Here is a 26727-nt window from a genome sequence, read left to right on the forward strand (position 1 = left end):
GGAAATTGTAGTTGTGATACCAGTGCCGGTGGCACGTAAAAAGCACCATCTGAATGTGGCCGATGCCAGCACCAACTGATCGTGGCTGCTGCCAGCCTCCCCTGGAACCTGTGTCGGTGGCACATAAAAAGCACTCACTACACTCTCAGAGTGGTTGCCGTTAGGAAGGGCATCCAGCTGTAGAAACACTGCCAGATCAGACTGGAGTCTGGTGCAGACTCCTGGCTTCTCAAACCCCAGTCGAACTCTCCAACCCATGCTAGCACAAAAAACGGACGTTAAACAATGATGATGATAATGATGTTTTAGAGAGGCAGAAGATTGGTGGGCATCTTTTGCTCCTCTCATTAATATCATAATTTCGTTTATCATTTCATCTCATTAATGTAATGTCCAGCCTGCAGCTACATCTGTGTAATGCTCTTATGGCAAATTATATGAATAAAAGTAGCTTGCTTACCAACCACATGATTCTAGGTTCAGTCCCACTGCATGGCACACTTGGGCAAGTGTCTTCTACTATAACCTCAGGCTGACCAAAGACTTGTGAGTGGATTTGGTAGACAGAAACTGAAAGAATCCTGTCGTGTATATAGATACGTGTGTGTGTATTTGGGTGTCTTTGTTTCTCCCCCCACCATTACTTGACAACCAATATTGGTGTGTTTATGTCCCCCATTAACTTAGCGGTTTGGTGAAAGAGCCCAATAGAATAAGTACTAGGCTCACAAAGAATAAGTCTTGGGGTCGATTTGTTTGACTAAAGGCAGTGCTCCAGCATGGTCGCAATCAAGATGACCGAAACAAATAAGTAAAAGAGTAAAAGACATTCAGATTCATCTGTCAAATGTAATGCTTATTTATTTACATTATTTTGAATTAATCATACATTATCTGATAGCTTCAAGATTTTGATGATGTGATTGTATTTTTAGAAGGATATTGTAAGATAGGTATGAGAGGCCAAATCTAGCTGGTTTATATATAATGAAATTATTGTATACAGTGCTCAGGTGAACCACAACTTGTCAGAAAGTGCATATAAAGTACATGCAGTAATGTAGAAATGTCTGGAAAGTGAACAATGTATGAGTCAGATACATGCTTGTGTGTGTATGGAGGGGAGAAAATCAGGTGTAGTGTTGGTGAATCTCAGGAAGCATGGAAGTTTTGAAGGATGCAGTTTAAACATAAAAGAAGCTGATATTTTGGCCAGCTATAACCTGTTTAAAACTTTCATTACCATGTTTCTGTTGAGATGCTCTGTGTTTCTTTCAGTTATTTTAAATAAAACAAAGAATTTAGTAAAATAACTTAGTTATCATTAAGCTAGTGTTAGGAACATAAATTGTGACTAAGTTTACTATTTTACTGTGAATGTGATTTTGCTTAACTCTTTTGTTACCATATTTCTTTTGAGATGCTCTGTTTCTGTCAATTAATTTTAAATAAAACAAAGGTGCAGGAGTGGCTGTGTGGTAAGTAGCTTGCTTACCAACCACATGGTTCCGGGTTCAGTGCCACAGTGTGGCACCTTGGGCAAGTGTCTTCTACTATAGCCTCGGGCTGACCAAAGCCTTGTGAGTGGACTTGGTAGATGGAAACTGAAAGAAGCCCATCGTATATATGTATATACATGTGTGTGTGCGTGTGTGTTTATGTGTTTGTGTTTGTCCCCCCAACATCGCTTGACAATTGATGCTGGTGTGTTTACGTCCCTGTAACTTAGCGGTTTGGCAAAAGAGACCAATAGAATAAGTACTAGGCTTACAAAAGAATAAGTCCTGGGGTCTATTTGCTCAACTAAAGGCGGTGCTCCAGCATGGCCACAGTCAAATGACTGAAGGAAGTAAAAGCGTAAAAGAGTAAAGAGTAACCCGTTGCACTATTTAATAAAACTCACAAGGCTTTGGTTGGCCCGAGGCTATAGTAGAAGACACTTGCCCATGGTGCCACACAGTGGGACTGAACCCAGGACCATGTAATTCATAAGCAAGCTACTTACCACACAACCACTTCTTGTGTGATGACATCATGAAAATATCTAATCAATGATGTCCAACAACTACACATTAAATTCTTTGACTGGTGTCAGCAAAAATTCTAGTGAATCCAAAATTGTTGATTGAAAATCAATTAAGCTTTGATCAAGCTCGTAAAAATAGTAGCGAACAACAGGCAGATGGTCGTTCAAGCATAGTCATGGACAGAAGAGAGATGCATTCATGCAATGAATTAAGCTAAGTTCAATATTAGAAGTCTTTTGAAAACTAGATTGGTCAATATGAATATTCTGCAACACTCAATGACCAGACAGCTGCTTTCTCCAAAACCAACCATGGAAGAGGATACTCATTTTCACTTACATACCCCCTCCCTCTCTTCACCTCTCTATGTCTTACTTCCATTACACAATCTGTCTAGTTAAATGGTCAAGTCATGCACTACATTCCTTTTCAGAATTAGGTCACAGTGTTAATCTTATTTTTCCAACTGCATTTTGTCACTTTCTTTTCTTGGAACGGATGTGTCCCATTTTTGACCATTAACAATGAAACAGGTGATGAACTTAGACAACAAGCTACTTTTATTTTTCATTAGATTCATTCATCATTGTCAAATTAATCTCAGTATCAAAATATTATTACATACAAATTTATCATGCTTTAAAAAAAAATTCAGATAAATACATAGAAACAAACAGATGCAAACATACAAATATATAAAAAAAAAAAAACTCAGGTGTCCAGGTAAATATGGTCGAAGAAAATACAAGAAGATCAGTTAATTATGATTTTATTCAACATATTCCCCTCTCAGCTTCACACATTTATTACAGCGGTCCTTCATCATCATCATCATCACCAACACCACCACCACCACCTTAATTAATCTAGGAACTTTTCAGCACCCCACTTATAAAAATACAAATGACATGGTCCAACCCATGCTAGCATGGAAAACGGACGCTAAACGATGATGATGATTTAAATACAAATATATTTATACTTTATAATAAATGTACAATTACACATGTAAATATACCTATATATATATATATATATATATAATATATATATATTATATATATATATATTATATATATATATATATATATATATATATATTATGTGAAATAGAAAGATGAATAATCTTGTTGCAGATTAATCAAAAGTTTAACCGATACCTTGGTAGCAAAAATCACAGCAGAAGACAGCACGGTTGGAGGTACAACCATATGGTGTTGCAACCGTGCGTTGGTGCGGATAATTGAATTTTAATATTATTAGTGAATTGAAGAAATGGAGTTGAACGAAGATTGAACAGAAATAGTTTTATTTCATTCTACACGTGTTTCGAAAGGCACAATTTACCAAATTCCGATTGAATAATGAGACCATATTGTGTCTTTCTCTTCAGGAAGAAATAGGAAATCTGTTGGAAAAAACAAAAACAGAACAGAGGCGGAGCAAAACAAATCGAACGAGGCTCCTAAGAGCCCATGGCCAAACTTAGGAGCCTCGTTCGATTTGTTTTGCTCCGCCTCTGTTCTGTTTTTGTTTTTTCCAACGGATTTCCTATTTCTTCCTGAAGAGAAAGACACAATATGGTCTCATTATTCAATCGGAATTTGGTAAATTGTGCCTTTCGAAACACGTGTAGAATGAAATAAAACGATTTCTGTTCAATCTTCGTTCAACTCCATTTCTTCAATTCACTAATAATATATATATATATATATATATATTATATATATATATATATAATATATATATATATATATATATATATATATATATAATACATATACATGAACACTTTCTTCATATGCATCATCATCATCATTGTTTGACCGTTGTCGAGACAATGGAATTTACCATGCTACGCCAGACTTCACGGTCCATCATGGCATTATGGAGGTCCTGTTGCTGGATGCCTGTATCCCTGGAGATTACATCTGGTATTGTGAGCAGATGGCTTCCAGAGGAGAAGAGTAGAAATTACCTCTTTTTCAGCTCTACAACAATGTCCAGCAAACTGGACTCTCCTACCTTTCACAAGAGATGACACAGGTGGTAGTTTCCCCATATATTTGCATTTTGGTTGGATGACTCTTCCACAAGAGATTTTGAGCTCTCATAAGGAGGCGAGTGTAGGTTCCATCCAACCGCCTCTCAAGCTTCTTTGATATGCATATGTACATAAATAAATACATAAGCAAACAAATAAAAATATGAATATGAATAGGAGTAGGAGTGGCTGTGTGGTAAGTAGCTTGCTTATGAACCGCATGGTTCCGGGTTCAGTCTCACTGTGTGGCACCTTGGGTAATTGTCTTCGACTATAGCCTCGGGCCGACCAAAGCCTTGTGAGTGGATTTGGTAGACAGAAACTGAAAGAAGCCCATTGTATATATGTATATATATATGTGTGTGTGTGTGTGTGTGTGTGTTTGTTCCCCCAACATCGCTTGGCAACCGATGCTGGTGTGTTTACATCCCTGTAACTTAGCAGTTCGGCAAAAGAGACCGATAGAATAAGTTCTAGGCTTACAAAGAATAAGTGCTGGGGTTTGATTTGTTCGACTAAAGGCGGTGCCCCAGCATGGCCACAGTCATATGACTGAAACAAGTAAAAGAGTAAAGAAGACAGCAAAAATGAAGGAATGGATGTAGAGAGTTAAAACTGCCGGGATGAAAAGAAAGGAGGTTCTTTTCAGAGGTGGAGGAGATAACTTATTGTTATGTATGTTGCACTGAATGACATTCATATAAACAATTAATTATTAAGACAAACAATTAATTAATAACATGATGTCACTTCTTACAGGTCTGGTCTTGTTTTTCAAATAAATATGATCATTCATTTGTATATGCTGATATATTATATATATATATATATATATATATATATATATATATATATATATATATTATATATATATATATATATGTATATATATATATATATACACACACACACACACATATATAGTCATATACACAATATAGTTACTAAAACACAAGTGTATATGTAAGTATGTCCTTTCTATTTTTTTAGTTATTATAAAATAGAAGCGACATACATACATTCATATGTATGTATGTATGTATGTATGTATGTTTGTATGTATGTATGTATGTATATATGTATGTATGTATGCATGTATGCATGCATGCATGCATTTATGTATGTATGTATGTATGTGTGTGTGTGTATGTGTGTATATGTCATTGTTCAGTTTTATTTCAAGATTTCTTACCGATAGAGAAAGAGCTAGTTTCTAACCTAGATTCAAGGATCCTTCATTGAAATTACAACATCAACAATAGGGTATTTTTGTATGTATGTATGTATGTATGTATGTATGTATGTATGTATGTATGTATGCATGCATGTATGTATGTATGCATGTATGCATGTATGTATGTGTGCAGATTTGTATTCTTTTGCTTTATGTATATATTCTCATGCATATAGTTGCATGTCTAGATATGCTCATATACATTTAGATGCAAAACTTCTGGAAAGTTTTACAGATTTTTACAGTTCCAGTGATGGATTGGATCTGTAGTCTTCAAATTAGCTTTCACCTTTCTAGTTTTGAGAAGCCTAATTTCTCAAGATTGGTATATAGGTAGTATGTTACATATCCCAGGGCCTCAATAATTACAGGTATAAACCTGAACTTATAATCTGGATAGAGTAACTGCAGATTTCTCAATAGTTCATCATAGGTGTTCCCTTTTTCACTTATCTTCAGTTTTATGTTAACATCCACTGGGCAGCTTATTTCCACAACTGTGCACAGTTTCTCTTCTCAATCCTAAATTATTATATTAGGTCTTTTGGGCTTACATTTTATTGAGGTCTTCACTGGGACATTCCGCCAGTACTCCTTTTTATTGTATGTATGTATGTGTGCATGTATGTATGAATGTATATGAATACACACATGTATGTATATGTATGTATATATGTATGTGGGTGTGTCATCATCATCATTGTCATTGTCGTCATCATTATCGTTTAACACCTGTTTTCCATGCTGGCATAGGTTGGATGGTTTGACTGAGGTTTGGAGAGCCAGCGGCTGCACCAAGGCTTCAGTCTGCCCTTCCTAACATCAACCACTCCGAGAGTGTAGTGGGTGCTTTTTACGTTCCACTGGTACATGAGCCAGTCAGGCAGACCTGGCATCAATCACGTTCAAATAGTGCTTTTTACATGCCATCAGTACAAGAGCCAGTTAGGGGACACTGGCATTGGCCATGTTTGGATGATGCTTTTTATGTGCCACCAACATGGGAGCCAGTCAAGAGGCACTAGCATCGACCTTGTTCAGATAGTGCTTTTTACGTGCCACCTGCACAGGAGCCACATACAAACACATACACCCTACCTCTCTACTGTGCTGTGCATAGATGAACACCATTCACCACTTGTCTCCAGAATTCCTTCCCCCTGCATTGCTCTTGGCTGGTTGCTCTTCAATAGACCAAAGTCTTCATTCAACCAATTGGTCTATAAATGTCCTGACTGAACAACCCAGGTCGCTTTCCATGTGTTGGTTTTCACATCAGCATTTGAACTACTTTGCCCTTGCTACAAAAGCAGTGTCCACATAATTTCAGTCTGCTTTCTTTTATGGTGGAGTGGGCGATGATGGGTGGGAGTGAGTAGGGAAAGTCGCCTTATATGTATGTGTGTATGTATGTGTACATGTGTGTATGTATGTGTGCATATGTGTGCTTGTGTATGAACTGTAATGCTATATGCTAATGATACAGGGTCCCTGAATGCAGATAACCAGTGAAGATTAGAAAGAAATGAAGTGAGTGTGCTTCACCAGATGTGCCTGAAAAAAGGAATACAGACATTTTGGTTTCAAATTGTGGCACAAGTCCAGCAACTTTGAGGGAGGGGGCTAAGTCAATTACATTGACCCCAGTATTCAACTGGTACTTATTTTATCAACCTCAAAAGGATGAAAGGCAAAGTCAACCTTGGTGGCGTTTGAATTCCAAAATTAAAGACAGATGAAATGCCACTAGGTATTTTACCCAGCATGCTAACAATTCTTATTTCTTTACTGCCCACAAGGGGCTAAACTTAGAGGGGACAAACAAGGACAGATGAAAGGGATTAAGTCGATTACATTGACCCCAGTGCATAACTGGTACTTAATTTATTGACCCCAAAAGGATGAAAGGCAAAGTTGACCTCATTGGAATTTGAACTCAGAATGTAATGGCAGACGAAATACCGCTAAGTATTTTGCCCGGTGTGCTAACATTTGTGCCAGCTTGCCGCCTTAAAATATATGGAACGCTTCATGAATTTGTGTGTCATCCTTGCGCAGAGGCCATGCTAATCTTCTCTGCATCGTTCCAATTTTAGAATATGTACCACTGTAGCTAGTACTTACAATTCTGCCATCTCACCACCCTAAGGAATACAGGCATATTGAGAGAAAGGCAGCATGAAAGTAATCAGATGTAATGTGCAAGAGATAAGACTGAGTTGGTATGGGTATGTGATGTGTATGAATGAGGATATCTGTATAAAGAAGTACTGAATGCTTCCAGTGGCTGGAACGTGTGAAAGAGGGAAATCCAAGATGATGTGAGATGAAATGGTGAAGTCTGATCTAAGGATGATGAACCTCACAGAGGGTATGACAAAAGAGAACCTCACAGAGGGAATGTCAAAAGAACATGACAATTGGTGATTTGCTGTGCTGGAAAAGAACTACCAACCTGTGCAAGCATGATGGAACCGATGTTAAAAATGGTGGTTGTGATGGAGGCTAGACACAAATGTATGCACTCAACTAGATCCATCACCCAATATGTTCCTATCAAGTCTACATCTTCCTCTCTTATATCTCTATCCATCATCCCTTCATGACTCTTCTATCCATCATCCCTTCATCACTCTTCTATACAGGCATAGGAGTGGCTGTGTGGTAAGTAGCTTGCTTACAAACCATATGGTCCCGGGTTCAGTCCCACTGCATGGCACCTTGGGCAAGTATCTTGTACTATAGCATTGGGCCAACCAAAGCCTTGTGAGTGGAGTTGGTAGTCAGAAACTGAAAGAATCCCATCGTATATATGTATATATATATATATGTATGTGTGCATGTATATGTTTGTGTGTCTGTGTTTGTCCCCCCAACATTGCTTGACAACCGATGCTGGTGTGTTTACGTCCCTGTAACTTGGCAGTTCAGCAAAAGAGACCAATAGAATAAGTACTAGGTTTACAAAGAATAAGTCCTGGGGCCGATTTGCTTGACTAAAGGCAGTGCTCGAGCATGGCTACAGTCAAATGACTAAAACAAGTAAAAGAGTAAAGAGTAAAGAGAGTACTGTAATCTGTCACAGTAATTAATGAAAGCAAAACCCGATTACTGCATAATCATTACCCTTTCTGTACTGTCAGTTGTTAGGTACTCTTCCTTGAACCACTAGTGCAGCTGGGTGGTAGAGTAGGGGTGGTCCGTCCCGGGTGGCACTTTTAAAGGGGTGGAACTTTTCATCCTGTTGTAGGCTATTGCTGTAGGCAATATGTGTTTTTTGTGGGGTCCTGGGGTGGCAAACAGAAGGGCCACCCCAAGTGGCACACACTCTAACCATGCTACTGCTTGAACCACTTTCTCTTGACACCCATCTCTCATTCTTACCATTGACTCTTATTTACCATCCATCACCCTAACTTATGTAGATTACATTTTTCTCCTATTTACCTCTGATCACTTCCATCCCTGTTTCCATTCATCACTCCCCACTCAACACACACCCTTGCAACCTTTACCCTCCTTTTCTGATACTTTTATATTCTCTCTCTCTCTTTTACTCTTTTACTTGTTTCAGTCATTTGACTGCGGTCATGTTTGAGCACCGCCTTTAGTCGAGCAAATCAACCCCAGGACTTATTCTTTGTAAGCCTAGTACTTATTCTATCGGTCTCTTTTGCCGAACCGCTAAGTTATGGGGATGTAAACACACCAGCATCGGTTGTCAAGTGATGTTGGGGCGACAAACACAGACACACAAGCATATACACACACATACATACATACATACATACATATATATATATATATAATATATATATATATATATTATATATATATATATATATATACATATATATATACACATATATACAATAGGCTTCTTTTTCAGTTTCCGTCTACCAAATCCTCTTACAAGGTTTTGGTTGGCCTGATGCAATAGTAGAAGACACTTGCCCAAGGTGCCACGCAGTGGGTCTGAACCCAGAACCATGTGGTTCGTAAGCAAGCTACTTACCACACAGCCACTCCGACGCCAAAGAATCTTTACAGTTCACCTTCTTGAAAGTTACCTTGAGGCTTTACTCACCATCTACCTCCCCCTCTTTCACCCACCACTTCACCCACACACATATAAAGCAGGGTAACTCTGAGTCTCCTATCACTCTCAAACCTCATATTTCACTATTTATGACTGCAGCACACTTTTTGCTGTTGCCTCCTCCTTTCACTTCTTTTACCGATTTTAGCCATTGGACTGCAATCACACTGGGCCACCACCTTCAAAGGTTTAAGTTGATTATGTTGAATCAGTGTTTTGTCTTGTGTTGTTTTTCATAAAAGACAAAAGATGGATCTCACAGATTTTTAAAATTATTATTTTTTAACTAAACAGTTTGAAACTTCATATACTGGTGTAATTTCTCATGCTGAACATAGTTTACTTTCAATATTTTTGACAAAATTTTGTATTTTAGAAGTTATTTCGAGTTAAAGTTGTTGTATTTGGGTAATTTTAACCAATCAATAACATGTATTCAGCTGAACAAACCTACTGCTGTTTGTGATAGTAATCAAAGAGCAACATCTTCTGGGTCATGTCTAATAAATGTATTTTTCAACTACACGTGGATTATTTGGTGTGTTTGAAAAATACATTTAGTAAAGATGACCCGGAAGTTGTTGCTCTTCAATTACTATCGCAAACAGCAGTAGGTCTCTTCAGCTGAATACACATCACTGATTGGTTAAAATTACCCAAATACCACAACTTTAACATGAAATAACTTCGAAGATATGAAATTTTGTCAAAAATGTTGAAAGTAAACCGTGTTCAGTGTGAGAAATTACACCAGTATATAAAGTTTCAAACTATTTAGTTAAAAAAAAAATAATTAAAAATCTGTGAGCTAAACTGAAGAGATCCCAAAAGACAAACTAATCATGGTGTCAAGGGACATAACTGTTATGAAAATCTATACCGAACCTATTTTTGTTCAGCCCCTCTGATACACCCCCACCCCACACATCCAACAACATCCTAAGAGTTTGTCCCTGACAAATTTCACTCATAAGGCTTTATTTGAGTCTACCAAGCTTGATTCAATGCATTTATCAGCTTTTACTTTTGTTTATGCTAATAGTTTTTGATGATGTGGTGGTATTCAAGCTGAGTTTTACACAGAGAAGAAAGAAGAGAGACAGAGAGGCGGGGAGGGAGAGGGGAGAGTTATATAACAATGTACTATAGAAGGGAAATGTGACTGACACTTAGGGTTCACATGGTTGGATTTGGTAGATGTAAAAACAAATGGCGAGCTGGCAGAAACGTTAGCGAGCTGGACAAAATGCTTAGAGGTATTTCGTCTGCCATTACGTTCTGAGTTCAAATTCCGCTGAGGTCGACTTTGCCTTTCATCCTTTCGGGGTCGATAAATTAAGTACCAGTTGCACACTGGAGTCGATATAATCGACTTAATTCCTTTGTCTGTCCTTGTTTGCCCTCTCTATGTTTAGCCCCTTGTGGGCAATAAAGAAATAAGATGTAAAAACATGCAGATAGGTAGGTAAATTGTGGTTTGTTTTGTCTCAGATCAACACTAACTGAGCAGGTCTATGATCGAAGGTGTCCCAGCCATAGCCATCTCATCTGCTTGTTTATCAGAGACTAAAATGCCCAAAGTAACATTCCATATTTAAGATTTGTGAATGTGACATGAAAGAGATTTGGTTACTATTACTAGCAGGTTGAATAGCCATGTACTGCACTGCTTGTTGTTGGTTTGGATAGTTAGACAGGTTTAGATAGGTGGGTAGGGAGGTAAATAGATAGGCAGGCAGACAGGCATGTAGGAAGGCAGGTAGGGGGCAAATAGATAGACAGATACATAAATAGATAGGTAGATACACACACACGCACACGCATGCATATACACACACTGGTTGAAAGATAGGTAGACAGATACAGATAGACAGATAGAAAGATAGTCAGAGAGACAGAAAGATAGATAGATGGATAAAGAGACAGGCAAACAGACAGGAAGTCAGCCAGATAGACCGACAGATAGATAGACATAAAGCAGGCAGGTAGGTAGTAGATGAACAGACAGATAGGTATATATATATATATATATACATATAGGGGCAGGAGTGGCTGTGTGGTAAGTAGCTTGCTAACCAACCACATGGTTCTGGGTTCAGTCCCACTGCGTGGCACCTTGGGCAAGTGTCTTCTGCTATAGCCCCGGGCCGACCAATGCCTTGTGAGTGGATTTGGTAGACGGAAACTGAAAGAAGCCTGTCGTATATATGTATATATATATATATATGTATGTGTGTGTGTGTTTGTGTGTCTGTGTTTGTCCCCCTAGCATTGCTTGACAACCGATGCTGGTGTGTTTACGTCCCCGTCACTTAGTGGTTCGGCAAAAGAGACCGATAGAATAAGTACTGGGCTTACAAAGAGTAAGTCCTGGAGTTGAGTTGCTCGACTAAAGGCGGTGCTCCAGCATGGCCGCAGTCGAATGACTGAAACAAGTAAAAGAGAGTAAAAGAGAATATATATATATATCATCATCATCATCATCATCATCATCATCATCATCATCATGATCGTTTAACATCTGCTTTCCATGCTAGCATGGGTTAGACGATTTGACTGAGGTCTGGTGAACCAGATGGCTGCACCAGGCTCCAATCTGATATGGCAGAGTTTCTACAGCTGGATGCCTTTCCTAACGCCAGCCACTCCAAAAGTGTAGTGGGTGTAGTCAGGTGGTACTGGCAATGGCCACGCTCAAATGGTGTTTTTTACATTCCACCTGTACAGGAGCCAGTCCAGCAGCATTGGCAATGACCTTGCTCGAATGTTTTGTCACATGCCACCGGCACAAGTGCCAGTAAGGCAATGCTGGTAATGATTGCATTTGGATGGTGCTTTTTACATACCACCAGCATGGAAGCCAGTTTGTTGCTCTGGCAACAATCATGCTCAGATGGTGCTCATACTGCTCCACTAGCACAGACGCCAGTCATCGAATTTGATTTTGATTTCACTTGCCTCAGCAGGTCTTCGCAAGCAGAGTTTAGTGTCCAATGATTTCACTGAAGATCCATGGATAATTGTGTAATTAATTAATGGTGAAACTTCGAAGTATGGAACTGACTGGCCCTTTTATATATTTTGATAGTGTCTTGCACAAATATATCGAACACGCCATTAAATGAGAATGCACTTTTCGTGTTTAGATGATTTGGTATCTACTTTCAGCACGTAAGGAAACCACTTGGTGGTTTTCCTCTTATATTTGAATATAATTTGCAGTCCTTGGACTTTTTTTTATGCATGTTGGCCACTGGTATAAATTGTTATTTTTCAATAATAATTTTTACCCTCAATACTTATATATATATATATATATATATATATATATATATATATATATATATATATATATATATATATATACAGAGAGAGATAGATAGAGATAGAGAGAGAGAGAGGAGAGAGAAGGGGGAATAGACAGATAGGTAACCATCCATAAAAAGGTAGTTAGATTGGTAAATAGATAGATATGTAGATCAGCAAGTAAGAAGGTAATAAGACAATGGTTTGTAATAGGCTTTGATTCAAAATTCTTCTCATAGGCACAGGAGTGGCTGTGTGGTAAGTAGCTTGCTTACCAACCACATGGTTCCAGGTTCAGTCCCACTGCATGGCACCTTGGGCAATTGTCTTCTTCTATAACCTCAGGCCGACCAAAGCCTTGTGAGTGGATTTGGTAGACATATATACATAATGTATTTGTGTGTATATTTTTGTTCCCACCATCCATCGCTTGATAACCGATATTGGTGTGTTTATGTACCTGTAACTTAGCGGTTCGGCAAAAGTGACTGATAGAATAAGTACTAGGCTTACAAAAACTAAGTCCTGGGGTCAATTTGTTTGATTAAAGGCGGTGCTCCAGCATGGCTGCAGTAAAATGACTGAAACCAATAAAAGAATAAATGAATAATTCAGGTAAATTGTTTATATTTTATTACCTATTATATTTATTATTAGTTTTTTTATTAGTTAACTGCTATGTTTAGCCCTGCTGTTTATTTGTTGTATTTACCAAACTGCTAAGTTACAGGGATGTAAACATACCAACATTGGTTGTCAAGCAATTGTAGTGGGGGTACACAAACACTCACAAGGCTTTGGTTGGCCTGTGGTTATAGTAGAAGACACTTGCTCAAGGTGCCACCTGGGACCATGTGGTTGGTAATGGTATTTTCAAATACTTTTGCTATCATTCAGCTCCAAATCTTTAATTCCAGTTATGATCATCCAATCCCTCATTAAGACAGTATATCCCAGTCTATATTATCTAAAGTGACTATCTTCCTCTAATTTGCTAATGTATAATTTGAGGGAAATTTGGCTACTATTTCTTACAAGTTGACCAATCACATATACTGTCCCCTTTTGGCTCCTTTAATGCTTTGTATAAAGTGATGTAGCTTGGTATAAACCACCAACAAACTGTGTCAATAACAGTTTTATTTTTGATTGAACCAGTTCCATCTATTTATTTCTTGATCCTGTAATTTCTAAACACAGCCAATAACTTGTAGCAGAATGGGCTGAGACCCCTTGAAGTCAGAAGCTTCAATGATGATTCCAGAATCCTGGGAAAAGAAACCTTTTCAGCTTTGAAAGAAACACAATATTAAATGAAATCTATAAAGCTGTATTAAAGAAAATTTTATTAAATGTATGGAAAATATAAATATAGTTATTGTGAAAACGTAATTAGATATATTAATGTAACAAATGAAAATGTATAGTGACCTTTTAATGAATTTCATTAAAAAAATAATAACATTAAAATAAATATGATACTACATATCCAACAAAAAAGAATATTTTTATGTTTAATTCAGATTTCTTTGAGAAGCTTCCGATAGAACTTGTAGGATATTTTAATGTTATAAGGTGAATAAAGAAGGTTTTAAATGTGTCACAAGAGGATTAAGATAAGAAGTGAAACGTGTAAGAAAGACAGAATGGATTTTGTGAATATCATTGTTAGTGGAATATTGATTTTTCTCTGATAACTGAGACATTCTCACTTATCAGTGGAAATCGAAAATCAGATATTTTTTTCGGTTTTCTTAAATCTTTGATGAAAACTTCTTAAGCACTGACTGTGAAATGTTTCTTTCTCAGACAGCATTAAATAAATATCTTTCTGTATCTTACAACAATATCCATCTTCATATTTTTTTTTTCTTGACGTTGGAGAATATACTGAAGATTCGTTTCGGAAGCATCAGAACAATTTAATTCACGTGTCGTCTTAAAATGGTATATAATATGAAACTTTCAAGGGAGGTTACTCCGGTAATACAGTACTAAATTGCTTACCTTTTAACACTAACGACTTTGGTGAGGCGTATCGTCTTTAAATCATGCCAAGACTTTCTTTCATCGGCAAACCTACATTTTTTTTTTTTAATAAAGAGTGATGACATACTTCATCCGATCAACTACTCTATATTACTGGTATAAAGCGGACATATGGCAGAACCGTTAGCACTCGGGGAAAAGTTCTTAGCAGTATTTCGTCTGTCTTTATGTCCTGAGTTCAAATTCCGCTGAGGGCATTTTTGCTCTTCATCTTTTCATGGTCGATAAAAAAGATTCCTAGTTGAACACCAGGGTCGATTTAATTGACTTACCCCTTCCCTAAAATTGCTGGCCTTGGGCCAAAATTTGAAACCAGTATATTACTGGTGCTGAAAGTAATTAAAAGGGGCTTCTGACTAATGCATGTAGATAATACAAAAGAGAAAGTGAACCTCATTGTATGAGAATTAAGGAGGAAGCCTCCTAGTTGTTCGCTTCTGTAAGCAATGGAACCCATGACATCTCACTATTTTCTCATGACATCCCACCATCTTCAATAAAGAAGGATATATTGGAAAAATGTAGTACCAAACATCCAAATGATTGGAGCATCTTTCACCATAGGTCTGATAGCTAAAAGCTAACATGATGTTACACAACTATAAACAACGTCTTAGTGGTTGAACTGAAGTTAAGATAAGATAAAAATTCTATTTTTAAAAGAAAAGAGCCAGTCATGTAGATAATATATGCTTAGAGAGAAATATTCAATAAGAATTGCATAAGAACAATAAATAGCTTCGTTTCAAATTAGTTGATCCAGTAAAGCTTCTAACAAAGATATTGGGAAGATCAATTTGAAAGAACAACACATGAGTTATTTGCTATTCTTTAACATTACAAGCAAGCCTCTATATGATCGTTAGCCCAGCTAGGAAAAGCAGCCAAATTCTCTCAAATCACACCCTCAGAAGCCTGGTAGAGTGTATGGACACAATATAGGTGATCCAGGAAGAGGGGATGAATGTATCAAGAGGACCAGGATGCAGGGATTGGCCACTTCTGATGAACAGAGGCCACTATAGTAGCAGTAGAAAATATGAAGTGGGGAGCTTATCTGAGGTCCAGAGGTTGGGGCATATTCGTAAATAATTTCATGGGTGGGCTTTATGGGTAGGCTTTAAAGGTCTTACCTAGATAAGAATTCAGGACCTAGTGCTTATGGAAAAATTGTATTTAGATGACTAGCAAATAGCTGCGGGAAAGGTTTGGAACTAGGAGAGAAGAGCTTGATTGAAAATATTTGAAAGTATAAAAGTTGAAGACTAACTTGTAGTTAGCTCTCCTGAGACTCAAAAGGATTATCTAAAATTAAACTCAGTATCTAGGGAGGATGTGGAAACTGAATATTATGCAGGATGTAGAGTAACCCCTTCTGTGGTGTAAGTGGTAGCATGTTGATGTTTTGTTTGTTATATGTTTGTTCCTTTACGAGCCATGCCTGGCTCATAGGGCCGGTTTCCCGGTTTCCTTGGTGTATAGGTTCTCCACCTAGACAGGTCGCCGGCCTGTCGTAGTTGAGTTGCAAGATGCAGGAGGAAAGAGTGAGAGAAAGTTGTGGTGAAAGAGTCAGCAGAAGTTCACCATTACCTTCTGCCGGAGCTGCATGGAATTTAGGTGTTTCGCTCATAAACACACATATCATCCAGTCTAAGATTTGAACCCGCGATCCCTCAACCGTGAGTCCGCTGCTCTAACCATTAGGCCATGTGCCTCCATTGAATGTTGATGTAGTAAGCAATAAATATCTGATTTGATTCTTATCTGCAGATTCATTATTGCTGTTTAGCCCAAGGTCAACTTTGATCAAATATATTTTTATTATGTACAACAGCTGTTAGATTAAGAAGCTAGACTATCACTCATCTTGAAGGATGGCTCTCAACAATTTCTTATCCATGGACCCCTTTGATTACCACTTCATTCTGGTGGACCCTCATAACATTAAATGTTTAAAAGTTAGTTTTATAGATACCTCTTTCAAAATTCCATTTTTTTATTTTTCACACATTAACTTGTATAGGTTGAACTATGTAAAACATCAGAGAAAGAAATTTATCTGTTTCTTACAATAAATACATCTAGATCAAAATTTTTTTACAAACCCTTAATATACTACTGTGCATCCCCAATTTGCTATTTTGCTTGCATGGACTACTCAAAACCTTATATGGATCCTCAGGGGTCATATGGATTCTAGTTCAGAGCCACAGATCTATTGGGTTGTCCGGAAAGTTTGTGCCGATTTATAGCAGCTTACCTTTTGACTTATTTTAGAAAAATGGTTGAGTCCATAAAATAGGATTTGATTATACCTCCATTTAGAGCATAGTTTAAGCTATCTTTTCGTGGAAGAAGGTTTATGTTCCTATAACCTGTGTTGATTCTGTGAACCCTTTAAAATGGAAGATAAGAAAGTTCATTTTCAGCACCTGATGCTTTGGGAACCAGACAAAAATTGCTGCAGCTCGGCTGGGATGTGTTACCCCACCCTCCATATTCACCAGATATTGCTCCTTCCGATTTCCACTTATTCAGGTCTCTGCAGAATAGTTTTCATGGTAAAAATTCCAATTCCTTGGATGATGTAAAAAGATACCTTGATGAATTCTTTGCTATGAAACCACCTCATTTTTGGGAAGGGGGTATTTTCAAGTTAAAGGAAAGATGGAGATGCATTGGGCAACAAAATGGTTCATATTTGGTTGATTAAAAATGTAATGGCAAGTATTTATTGACCTTTTTCTTTCCTTTAAAAATCGGCACAAACTTTCCAGACAACCCAATAGAATATAATTTCAAACCTTTGCACTGTAGTACTAGAGCTGCTGTGTTGGGCCTTTGAACAAAGCACATAATTGCCTGCTAGAGTTTGCCTAACTGAACAAATAACAAACTCCAACCATAGGTGGGTTAGGGCTAGTAGTGGGAGGGAGTGGAGAGCATATGTCCAGTTCTAAAACTAACTGCTTCAACAAAATGGATTCAGTATTATTACAAGAAGGTGGGGGGATGGTAGAAAGAGGGCAAAGTCAGATATGAGGATTCATGGTCTGTACTTGTGTACTTTTACATTCCAGATGGTTGGATTTTAATTCCACTTCTAAACATGTTACTTTCTGATCCTACTGCAGAGCACAGGGTGACATCAAACTTCAGCCATTGCTGTCTACCAAGGAGATTGCTTGTTAAGGGTTCAGAGTTTGGGTTATGCTGGAGAGCAACTTTATGCCAATTATATAGGTGGGTTTTGAATGCATTATATAGAGAAGAATTCAGGACTGGGTGCCTATGGAAGATTGTATGTACAGGCAACAAATGAAAAGCTGTCTACTGAGTCTGTTTACAATAATTTGGGATTAGAATTTGGTTGATGAAAACTTTGTGGAAGCCAGTCATATACTGTTCTTTAGTTTATATTACCCAGCATAGCCAAGGCTATCTTGGAGCCCCCCATTTTGTATGTATGTATGTATGTATGTATGTATGTATGTATGTATGTATGTATGTATGTATGTATGTATGTGTGTGTGTGTGTGTGTGTGTATGTACGTCTGTGTGTGTGTATGTTTGTATGTATGTATGTATGTATGTATGTATGTATGCATGTATGTCATTATTCAGTTTATTTCAAGATTTCTTGCCAATAGAGAAAGAACTGGTTTCTAACCTAGATTCAAGGTTCCTTCATTGGAATTTCATCATCAACAACGGTATTTTTGTATGTATATATGTATGTATGTATGTATGTATGTATGTATGTATGTATGTATGTATGTGCAGATTTTTGTTTTATGTATATATTCTCATGCATATGTCGTGATCGTTGCCAGAGTGGCTAACTGGCTTCCATGTCGGTGGCATGTAAAACGCATCATTTGAGTGTGATCATTACCAGTGTCGCCTTACTGGCACCTGTGCCAATGGCATGTGTAAAAAGATTCGAGCGAGGTTGTTGCCAGTACTGCCTGACAGGCCCCGTGTCGGTGGCACCCACTACACTCTCGGAGTGGTTGGCGTTAGGAAGGGCATCCAGCTGTAGAAACTCTACCAGATCAAGATTGGAGCCTGGTGCAGCCATCTGGTTCACCAGCCCTCAGTCAAATCATCCAACCCATGCTAGCATGGAAAGCGGACGTTAAACGATGATGATGACGATGATGAATGATGATGTATGTGTGTGCTTTTACATATGTATTTATGTGTGTGTGTGTGTGTTCAGCCTTTGCTGCTGTATATCAGTACAGGATGTAAACATTACTGTTGTACTCTTTAAAATAATCCAAACAAAATCTCTTGCAATCTTTGTTCTGTACTGAATTACAAGATACTCTCTTGTGATTCTTGCTTCCAGCAGAATCCTTAGCACACCAGACAAAATGCTTACTGGTATTTCGTCTGCCGTTACGTTATGAGTTCAAATTCCACCAAGGTCAACTTTGCATTTCATCCTTTCGGGGTCGATAAATTAAGTACCAGTTACGCACCGGGGTCGATGTAATCGACTTAATTCCTTTGTCTGTCCTTGTTTGTCCCCTCTATGTTTAGCCCCTTGTGAGCAATAAAGAAATAAGAAATAAGAAATGGTGTGAATTAGTAACTAAACCGTTAAAAACTGAAAACAGATGACATTATTGGTCTCCAGTTGTGATGTAAAATAACTAAGCAAATCAGATATATTAGTAGCAGTGAAACAGTGGTTTTGATTCAGAGCCAGATTTAGAATTGATGATGGCCTGAACTACTTGAAACTGCAAGCTTGGAGGTCCCGTGTTCGGAAAAAGAAACCAAGAAAATCTCAACCCTCTCCCCCAAAACAAAATACACACATCTTTTAATTATTTTGAGGGCTCCTATAGATTGTAAGGCCCTAAAATGAAACCCATGTAGCTTATATCCTAATTTAGTACTGGTCTGATCTGATTGACTATATCCCTTCCTGGAAAATATGTGGCCTCGAGCCAAAACTAGAAATCAATGTTATATAAGAAGTTCAATGAATGGGCAAGTATTGCGTATGTAAGTGAAGATGAACGACAACTTTGAAAAGATCTATTTAATGTTATTTAGATAAAAAAAGCTGATTGTGTTGTTTTTTTTTTGCATATCTCTTTAGCATGACTCAACTATTGAATGCAGACAGTTCCAGCTGTTGTCTCCATTTAAGCTTATTTTATCTACACAAGGAGATTATGTTAACATATACAAATAATTTAAAGTTATAAACACAGTCTAAATATACAGCGGTAATATAACTAGATATCAAAATAAGATACATATGTCGTTTTATTATTCTTTGTCTTAAATCTTTTATTGCTTCCAGCCACTGAAGCTACAACCATAATGGGACAGCGCTAGAGAAACATTTGTTTGAACAAAATCTCTGAATGTAATTTTTGAGAATGCTTTTATTCTGTGGAGATTTATGAAAACAACAACAACAAAAAAGCAAAAACAAAAACAAAACAAACACAAAAACAAAAAAATAAAAAAAAGAAATAAAAAATAAAAATCAACCCCCCCCCCCGTAAAACAAACAAAAAAGCAATCCATCGAGGTTCTTGCATATCTACCATTTTATTTGTTCCAGTCAATGGAATGTGGCCACACTGGGGCACAACCTTGAAGAGTTTAGTTGAAGAAATCAACTTCAGTATGTGTTTTTTTTTTCAAAGTCTGGTACATATTCTATTGGTCTCTTTTGCTGAACCACTGAGTTATAGAGATGTAAACAAACCAACACCAGTTGTAGTGGTGGAGAAACAAACACAACATAAATATTAAGTCACATGCACACCGAGACCTTTGGAGATATGCTGTGCTTGAGAAGACCCGACAAGCCAAGTGAGTCCATAGCCCGTGGCCTATCCTAGTGGGTGTAACCAGCCTACTTATGAACACCACTCATTCATTAGACAATAAACTTTGCTTGTGAAGACCTATTGAAGCAAGTGAAATCAAAATTGCTGACATGGCCGATGACAGTACCACCTGATTGGCACTTGTGTCAGTGGAATGTTAAAAACACATCCGAATGTGATCAATACAAAGGCCACGGACTGGCTCCCGTGCTGGTGGCATGTAAAAAGCACCATTCGAGCTTGATTGCAGCCAGCGTTGCTTTATCAGCACATGTGCTGGTGGCATGTGTAAAACAACATTCAACCATGGTCTGCTGCCGGATTGGCTCCCATGCAGGTAGCACGTAAAAAACACCTTTTGAGCATGGTCGTTGCCAGAACTGCCTGACCGACCCTCGTGCCGGTGGCACATAAAAGCGCCCACTACACTCTCAGAGTGGTTGGCGTTAGGAAGGGCATTAAGCTGTAGAAACTTTGCAAGATCAGATTGAACCTGGTGCAGCCTTCTGGCTTACCAGTCCTCAGTCAAACTGTCCAATCCATGCAAGCATGGAAAGCAGATTTGTATTTATAAAGTTAAATATATATACATATATATATCCTTATACATATATATATATATATATATATATATTTATAGTTAATCCAAACATGAACAAACAAGAAAAAACAACAATGTGAGGACGTGGAACAAGTACAGTGTTATTGGATGCTTAAGTAAGGAAAGAAAAGGAAGAGGATTTCATGTTTCAAGTGGAGCTCTTCATCAGAAATATAGAAAAAGTCCCAAAAAGGGAAGACGGAGGAAGAAAATCGCCAACGATACACATGCAGTCACATATTGAAATATACACACACACACACACCCACACACACACACACATATATATACACACATATATATATATACACACACACACACACACACACACACACACACATATATATATATATATTATATATATATATATATATATATATATGTATGTATTTGTATGGCTATGTGGTAAGTAGCTTGCTTACCAACCACATGGTTCCGGGTTCAGTCCCACTGTGTGGCACCTTGGGTAAGTGTCTTCCACTATAGCTTCGGGCCGATCAAAGCCTTGTGAGTAGATTTGATAGACAGAAACTGAAAGAAGCCTGTCGCATGTGTGTGTGTGTGTGTGTATGTGTGTGTGTGTGTATGTGTATATATATATATGTGTGTGTGTGTGTGTATGTATATATATATATACAACTTTATAAATACAAGGGTAAGAACTATTAAACAATTTATACCTGTGGTTAGCATGCATAATAAGAGTCAGAAGACACAAATATTTTTAGACATAATAGTGTATAAATATACATGGAGAGAAAACCACCATGTGAATTTCTTACATGCTAAAAATGGCAGTCAAAGCCCCCAAAATCACGAGAAAACATTCTTACATTAAAGCATGTTGTTTGTACATGAGCAAGACATTTGAGTGAATAAAAATTTCAGTTACCCTTATAGTCATGAGTTTCACCATTGGTTGGCCTGGTGCAACAGTAGAAGACACCTGCCTGAGGTGCTGCATAGTGGGACTGAACCTATAACCACATGGTCACAAAGTGAGCTTCTTAACCATACAGCCATGCCTCAGTGTCAGACATAGAATTTCTCTGGGGTTCACATGTTCTGAATCATGAACTCAAGTTATTTTAACAATGAATGATTTTATAAGATGAAGTCAATATAGAAACATTTCCTTTGTTATTAACCAATCATCGTTTAGCATTTAATTGAGCTGTTGTACATGTTAATAAATAATTATTCATTATTAATTAATGTATTAACGTTGGTGTTAAGTATGATTATTAATTAACACATTCAAATTAGAGTACTGGGATATGTTTATTAAAATTAACATTTAAAAAATTATTTAGTTCTTTTTATTTTAATATATATAGGAGTGGCTGTATGGTAAGTAGCTTGCTTACCAACTACATGGTTCTGGGTTCAGTCCCACTGCATGGCACCTTGGGCAAGTGTCTTCTACTTTAGCTGTGGGCCAACCAAAGCCTTGTGAGTGGATTTGGTAGACGGAAACTGAAAGAAGCCCGTTGCATATATGTATGTATATATATATATATATATATATATATGTATGTATGTATGTGTGTGTATATGTTTGTGTGTGTGTGTTTGTCCCCCAACATTGCTTGACAACCGATGATGGTGTGTTTATGTCCCTGTAACTTAGCAGTTCAGCAAGAGAGACCGATAGTATAAGTACTAGGCTTACAAAGAATAAGTCCTGGGGTTGATTTGCTTGACTAAAGGTGGTGCTCCAGCATGGCCACAGTCAAATGACTGAAACAAATAAAAGAGTGAAGAGTATATATAACAGGGGTACCAAACATACTTCTCATGGGCCAGGTCCAGCCTGCAGCAATGCCTGGTTAAACAGCCACAATTTTTTTGCATAAAAAAATATTACTTTTTAATTTTAAAATATTCTGCAAAAAATTCATACCACTAGCATGCAATTGTGGAGGTGCATTGGCCCAGTGGTTAGAGCAGTGGACTCACAGTTGGAGGATCACGGTTTCAATTCCTAGACCAGGTATTGTGTGTGTTTATGGAGCGAAAACACCTAAAGCTCCACGAGGCTCTGGCAGGGGGTGGTGGCGACCCCTGTTGTACTCTTTCGTCCCAGCTTTCTCTCACTCTTTCTTTCTATTTCTTGAGTAATGTTGCGATGGACTAGCATCCCATCCAGCTGGGGGGAAACACATGCATCATAGAAACCGGGAAACTGGGCCCATGAACCTGCTAGGCTTGAAAAGGGCGCATAAATAATAAATAAAATAGCAGGCAATTACAATTAGAGTTTGATGACAGTTGTGATTAACCCTTTAGCAATCAGATTATTCTGTGAAAAATAATGCTTATTTATTCTCATTGTTTTAAATTAGTCATGCATGATCTTGTAACCACGAGATTTTGATGACGTAACTGTTAATTTTTAGAATAAATATTTCTACTCTAGGCACAAGGCCTTGAAGATTTTTTTTGTGGGACAAGTTGATTACATTGACCCCAGTGTGTAACTGGTACTTATTTCTTCAACCCTGAAAGGATGAAAGGTAAAGTTGATCCTGGCGGAATCTGAACTCAGAACATAACGGCAGATGAAATACTGCTAAGCATTTCACCCGGTATGCTAACGATTCTGCCAGCTCACCGCCTTGTTAATTTTTAGAATAATATTTGGTTTAGGTGGCCAGATCTGGTCAGTTTAAACATAAAAAAAAGGAATAATATTTTGGCCAGATATAGCCGGTTTAAATGCTAAAGGGTTAATATTAGTTTTAATTAGTTAAATCAAGTCTCATTAAGGAGCCTTTTGTTAATTCAGTCAGCTTAGAGTGTTGTACAATCAACAGTCATTCATGATTGAGTATGGCCTAGTAACATGTACCATATTTTTACCAATTATTTTTAGGTGCAGGCATGGCTGTGTGCTAAGAAGCTTGCTTCTCAACCACATGGTTCCAGGTTCAGTCCTACTGTGTGGCACATTGGGCAAGTGTCTTCTACTATATAGCCTTGGGATGACCAAAGCCTTGTGAATAGATTTGGTAGATGGAAACTGAAAGAAGCCCGTTGTATATATATATATATATATATATATATATATATATATATGTATTTGTGTGTCCGTATTTGTCCCCCTACCATTGCTTGACAACTGTTGTTGGTGTGTTTACGTCCCCATAACTTAGTAGTTTGGCAAAAGACACCGATAGAATAAGTATTAGGCTTACAAAGAATGAGTTCTGGGCTCAGTTTGTTCGACTAAAGGTGGCGCTGTAGCATGGCCACAGTCAAATGACTGAAATAAGTAAAAGAATAAGTAATACAGTTCTATATTTAAGAGATGAGAAATTATGTACATTATTTACATTGTTTACATTTGACAGATATTTGTCCTTATCTTGTTTGTTGTTAACACAACTTTGTGGCTGATATACCCTCCAGCTTTTATCAGGTGTCTGGGGGGAAATTTTGGACCTGGGTTCTCATTCCTAAGGTATTTTTATTATTATTATTATTATTATTATTATTATTATTATTATTATTATTATTATTATTATTATTATTATTATTATCATTATCATTATCATCATCATCATCATCATCCCCAAGATTCTGAATTCGATTTCAGGCAGTGACCTGAATAATAATAATAATAATAATAATAACAACAACATTGAAAAATATCTTAGGAATGAGAACCCAGGTTCGAAATTTCATCAAGACATCTGATGAAGGCTGGAGGGTATATCAGCCAAAACGTGTTAACAACAAACAAGATGAGGACAAATATCCATCAATTGTAAATAATATAAATAAAGAATCATCATCATCATCATTTAACGTCCGCTTTCCATGCTAGCATGGGTTGGACGGTTCAACTGGGGTCTGGGGAGCCCGAAGGCTGCACCAGGCCAGTCAGATCTGGCAGTGTTTCTACAGATCTGACTGGCCTGGTGCAGCCTTCGGGCTCCCCAGACCCCAGTTGAACCGTCCAACCCATGCTAGCATGGAAAGCGGACGTTAAAGAATAAGAAGAATAAAAGAATTCTTTTGTCATGAAGGTAGGGTGGGGTTAGGAGTGGATTTGACTGCTATTCGGGCAACCACCTTGAAGCTCCCTCATTAGCTTGAGCTCCCACGAAAATAGTTATCAGTTGGTGAACGTATGTAGCTTAGTGTTTAGAGCATTCAGTTCACAATCATAAGGTCTTGAGTTCAGTTCCTGGTGACACATTGAGCCCTTGAGCAAGACACTTCATTCCACCTTGCTCCAGTCCACTCAGCTGTAATTCAAAGGGCCAGCTTTGACATATTCTTAGTCTCCCTGATAACTACATTAATGGTAGATGTGTCTGTGGAGTGCTCAGCCACTTGCCCATTAAATTTCAGGAGCAGGCTGTTCTGTTGATCGGATCAACTGGAACCCTCGTCATCGTAACCGATGGGGTTCCAGTTTAGTTATCAGACGAGAGAGAGAGAGGGGAAGGAGAGAGACAGAGAGGGGGAAGAGAGAGAGACAGAGAGAGGGGGAAGAGATAGACAGACAGAGAGAGGGGGAAGAGAGAGGGAGAGAGAGGGAGAGAGAGGGAGAGAGAGGGAGAAGGGAAGAGACAGAGAGAGGGGGAGAGAGAGGGTGAAGAGAGAGAGATACAGAGAGAAGGAAAAAGAGGGGAAGGGAGAGAGAAGGGAAGAGACAGAGAGGGGAGAGAGGGGGAGAGAGGGGAAAAGAGAGACATAGAAAGGGAGAAGAGAGAAATATATAGAGGGAAGAGAGAGAGAGTGGGGGAAAAAGAGAGAAACAGAGAAAGAGAGAGCAGGTGAGAGAGGGAAAGAGAGAGAGAGAGAGAAAAAGAGAAATAGAGAGAGAGAAAAAGACAGATAGATAAAGAGGGAGAGAGGGGAAGAGAGAGAGAAGAGAAAGAGAGAGAGGAGAGAGAAGGGAAAAGAGAGAAATAGAGAGAGACAGAGAGATGTTGGGACTTATAGCTGATTTTATACTGGTTGATTAAAGACTTGTGAAAATATGTTAGTCTTTAGATGTGTACTGTACAAATATGTTACTGTACAGTGTGATTGTAATTAAATTAAACTTTAAATTGATTCCATGTATCCACGAAGGTTGCTATAGAGATCTTGATTTCTGCCAACATCAAAGGACTTATTACTGAGTCATGTCACTGCAGTACCGAAAAGCATTGCAAGATATTTGATGTGGGGAACAAACTTAGATTTCATGAGTTTTCGGTAAAAGCATATTTTTAATTCTCTTGTATTAATAATCTAACAGTTAAACACACTGACATGCACATCTTCACCCCGCCTCTCTTTCTCTCTCTCTCCCTCTTTCACACACACACATGTACATACACAGACACACACACACACACACACACACACACACACAGACACACAGACACACACATGTATAAATACGTTTGCGTGCACACACACACACGTACACGTATAAACGTGCATGCACGCATATACACGCAGACATATGCATCCGTAAACTTTATGTACTATCATAGTGGAAATA

The 26727-nt window shown here is 37.9% G+C and overlaps 1 non-coding gene across 1 annotated transcript; it reads right to left on the minus strand.

The window, feature by feature from the left end:
- Positions 1 to 7318: 7318 nt before the first annotated feature.
- On the minus strand, positions 7319 to 7425 carry LOC115211331. The gene has a single exon (XR_003881600.1). It is a non-coding gene; the product is annotated as a U6 spliceosomal RNA (small nuclear RNA).
- Between the last annotated feature and the right edge of the window lie 19302 nt (positions 7426 to 26727).

The sequence above is a fragment of the Octopus sinensis genome, linkage group LG4 (genome assembly GCF_006345805.1).
Source record: "Octopus sinensis linkage group LG4, ASM634580v1, whole genome shotgun sequence".
NCBI lineage: Eukaryota > Metazoa > Mollusca > Cephalopoda > Octopoda > Octopodidae > Octopus > Octopus sinensis.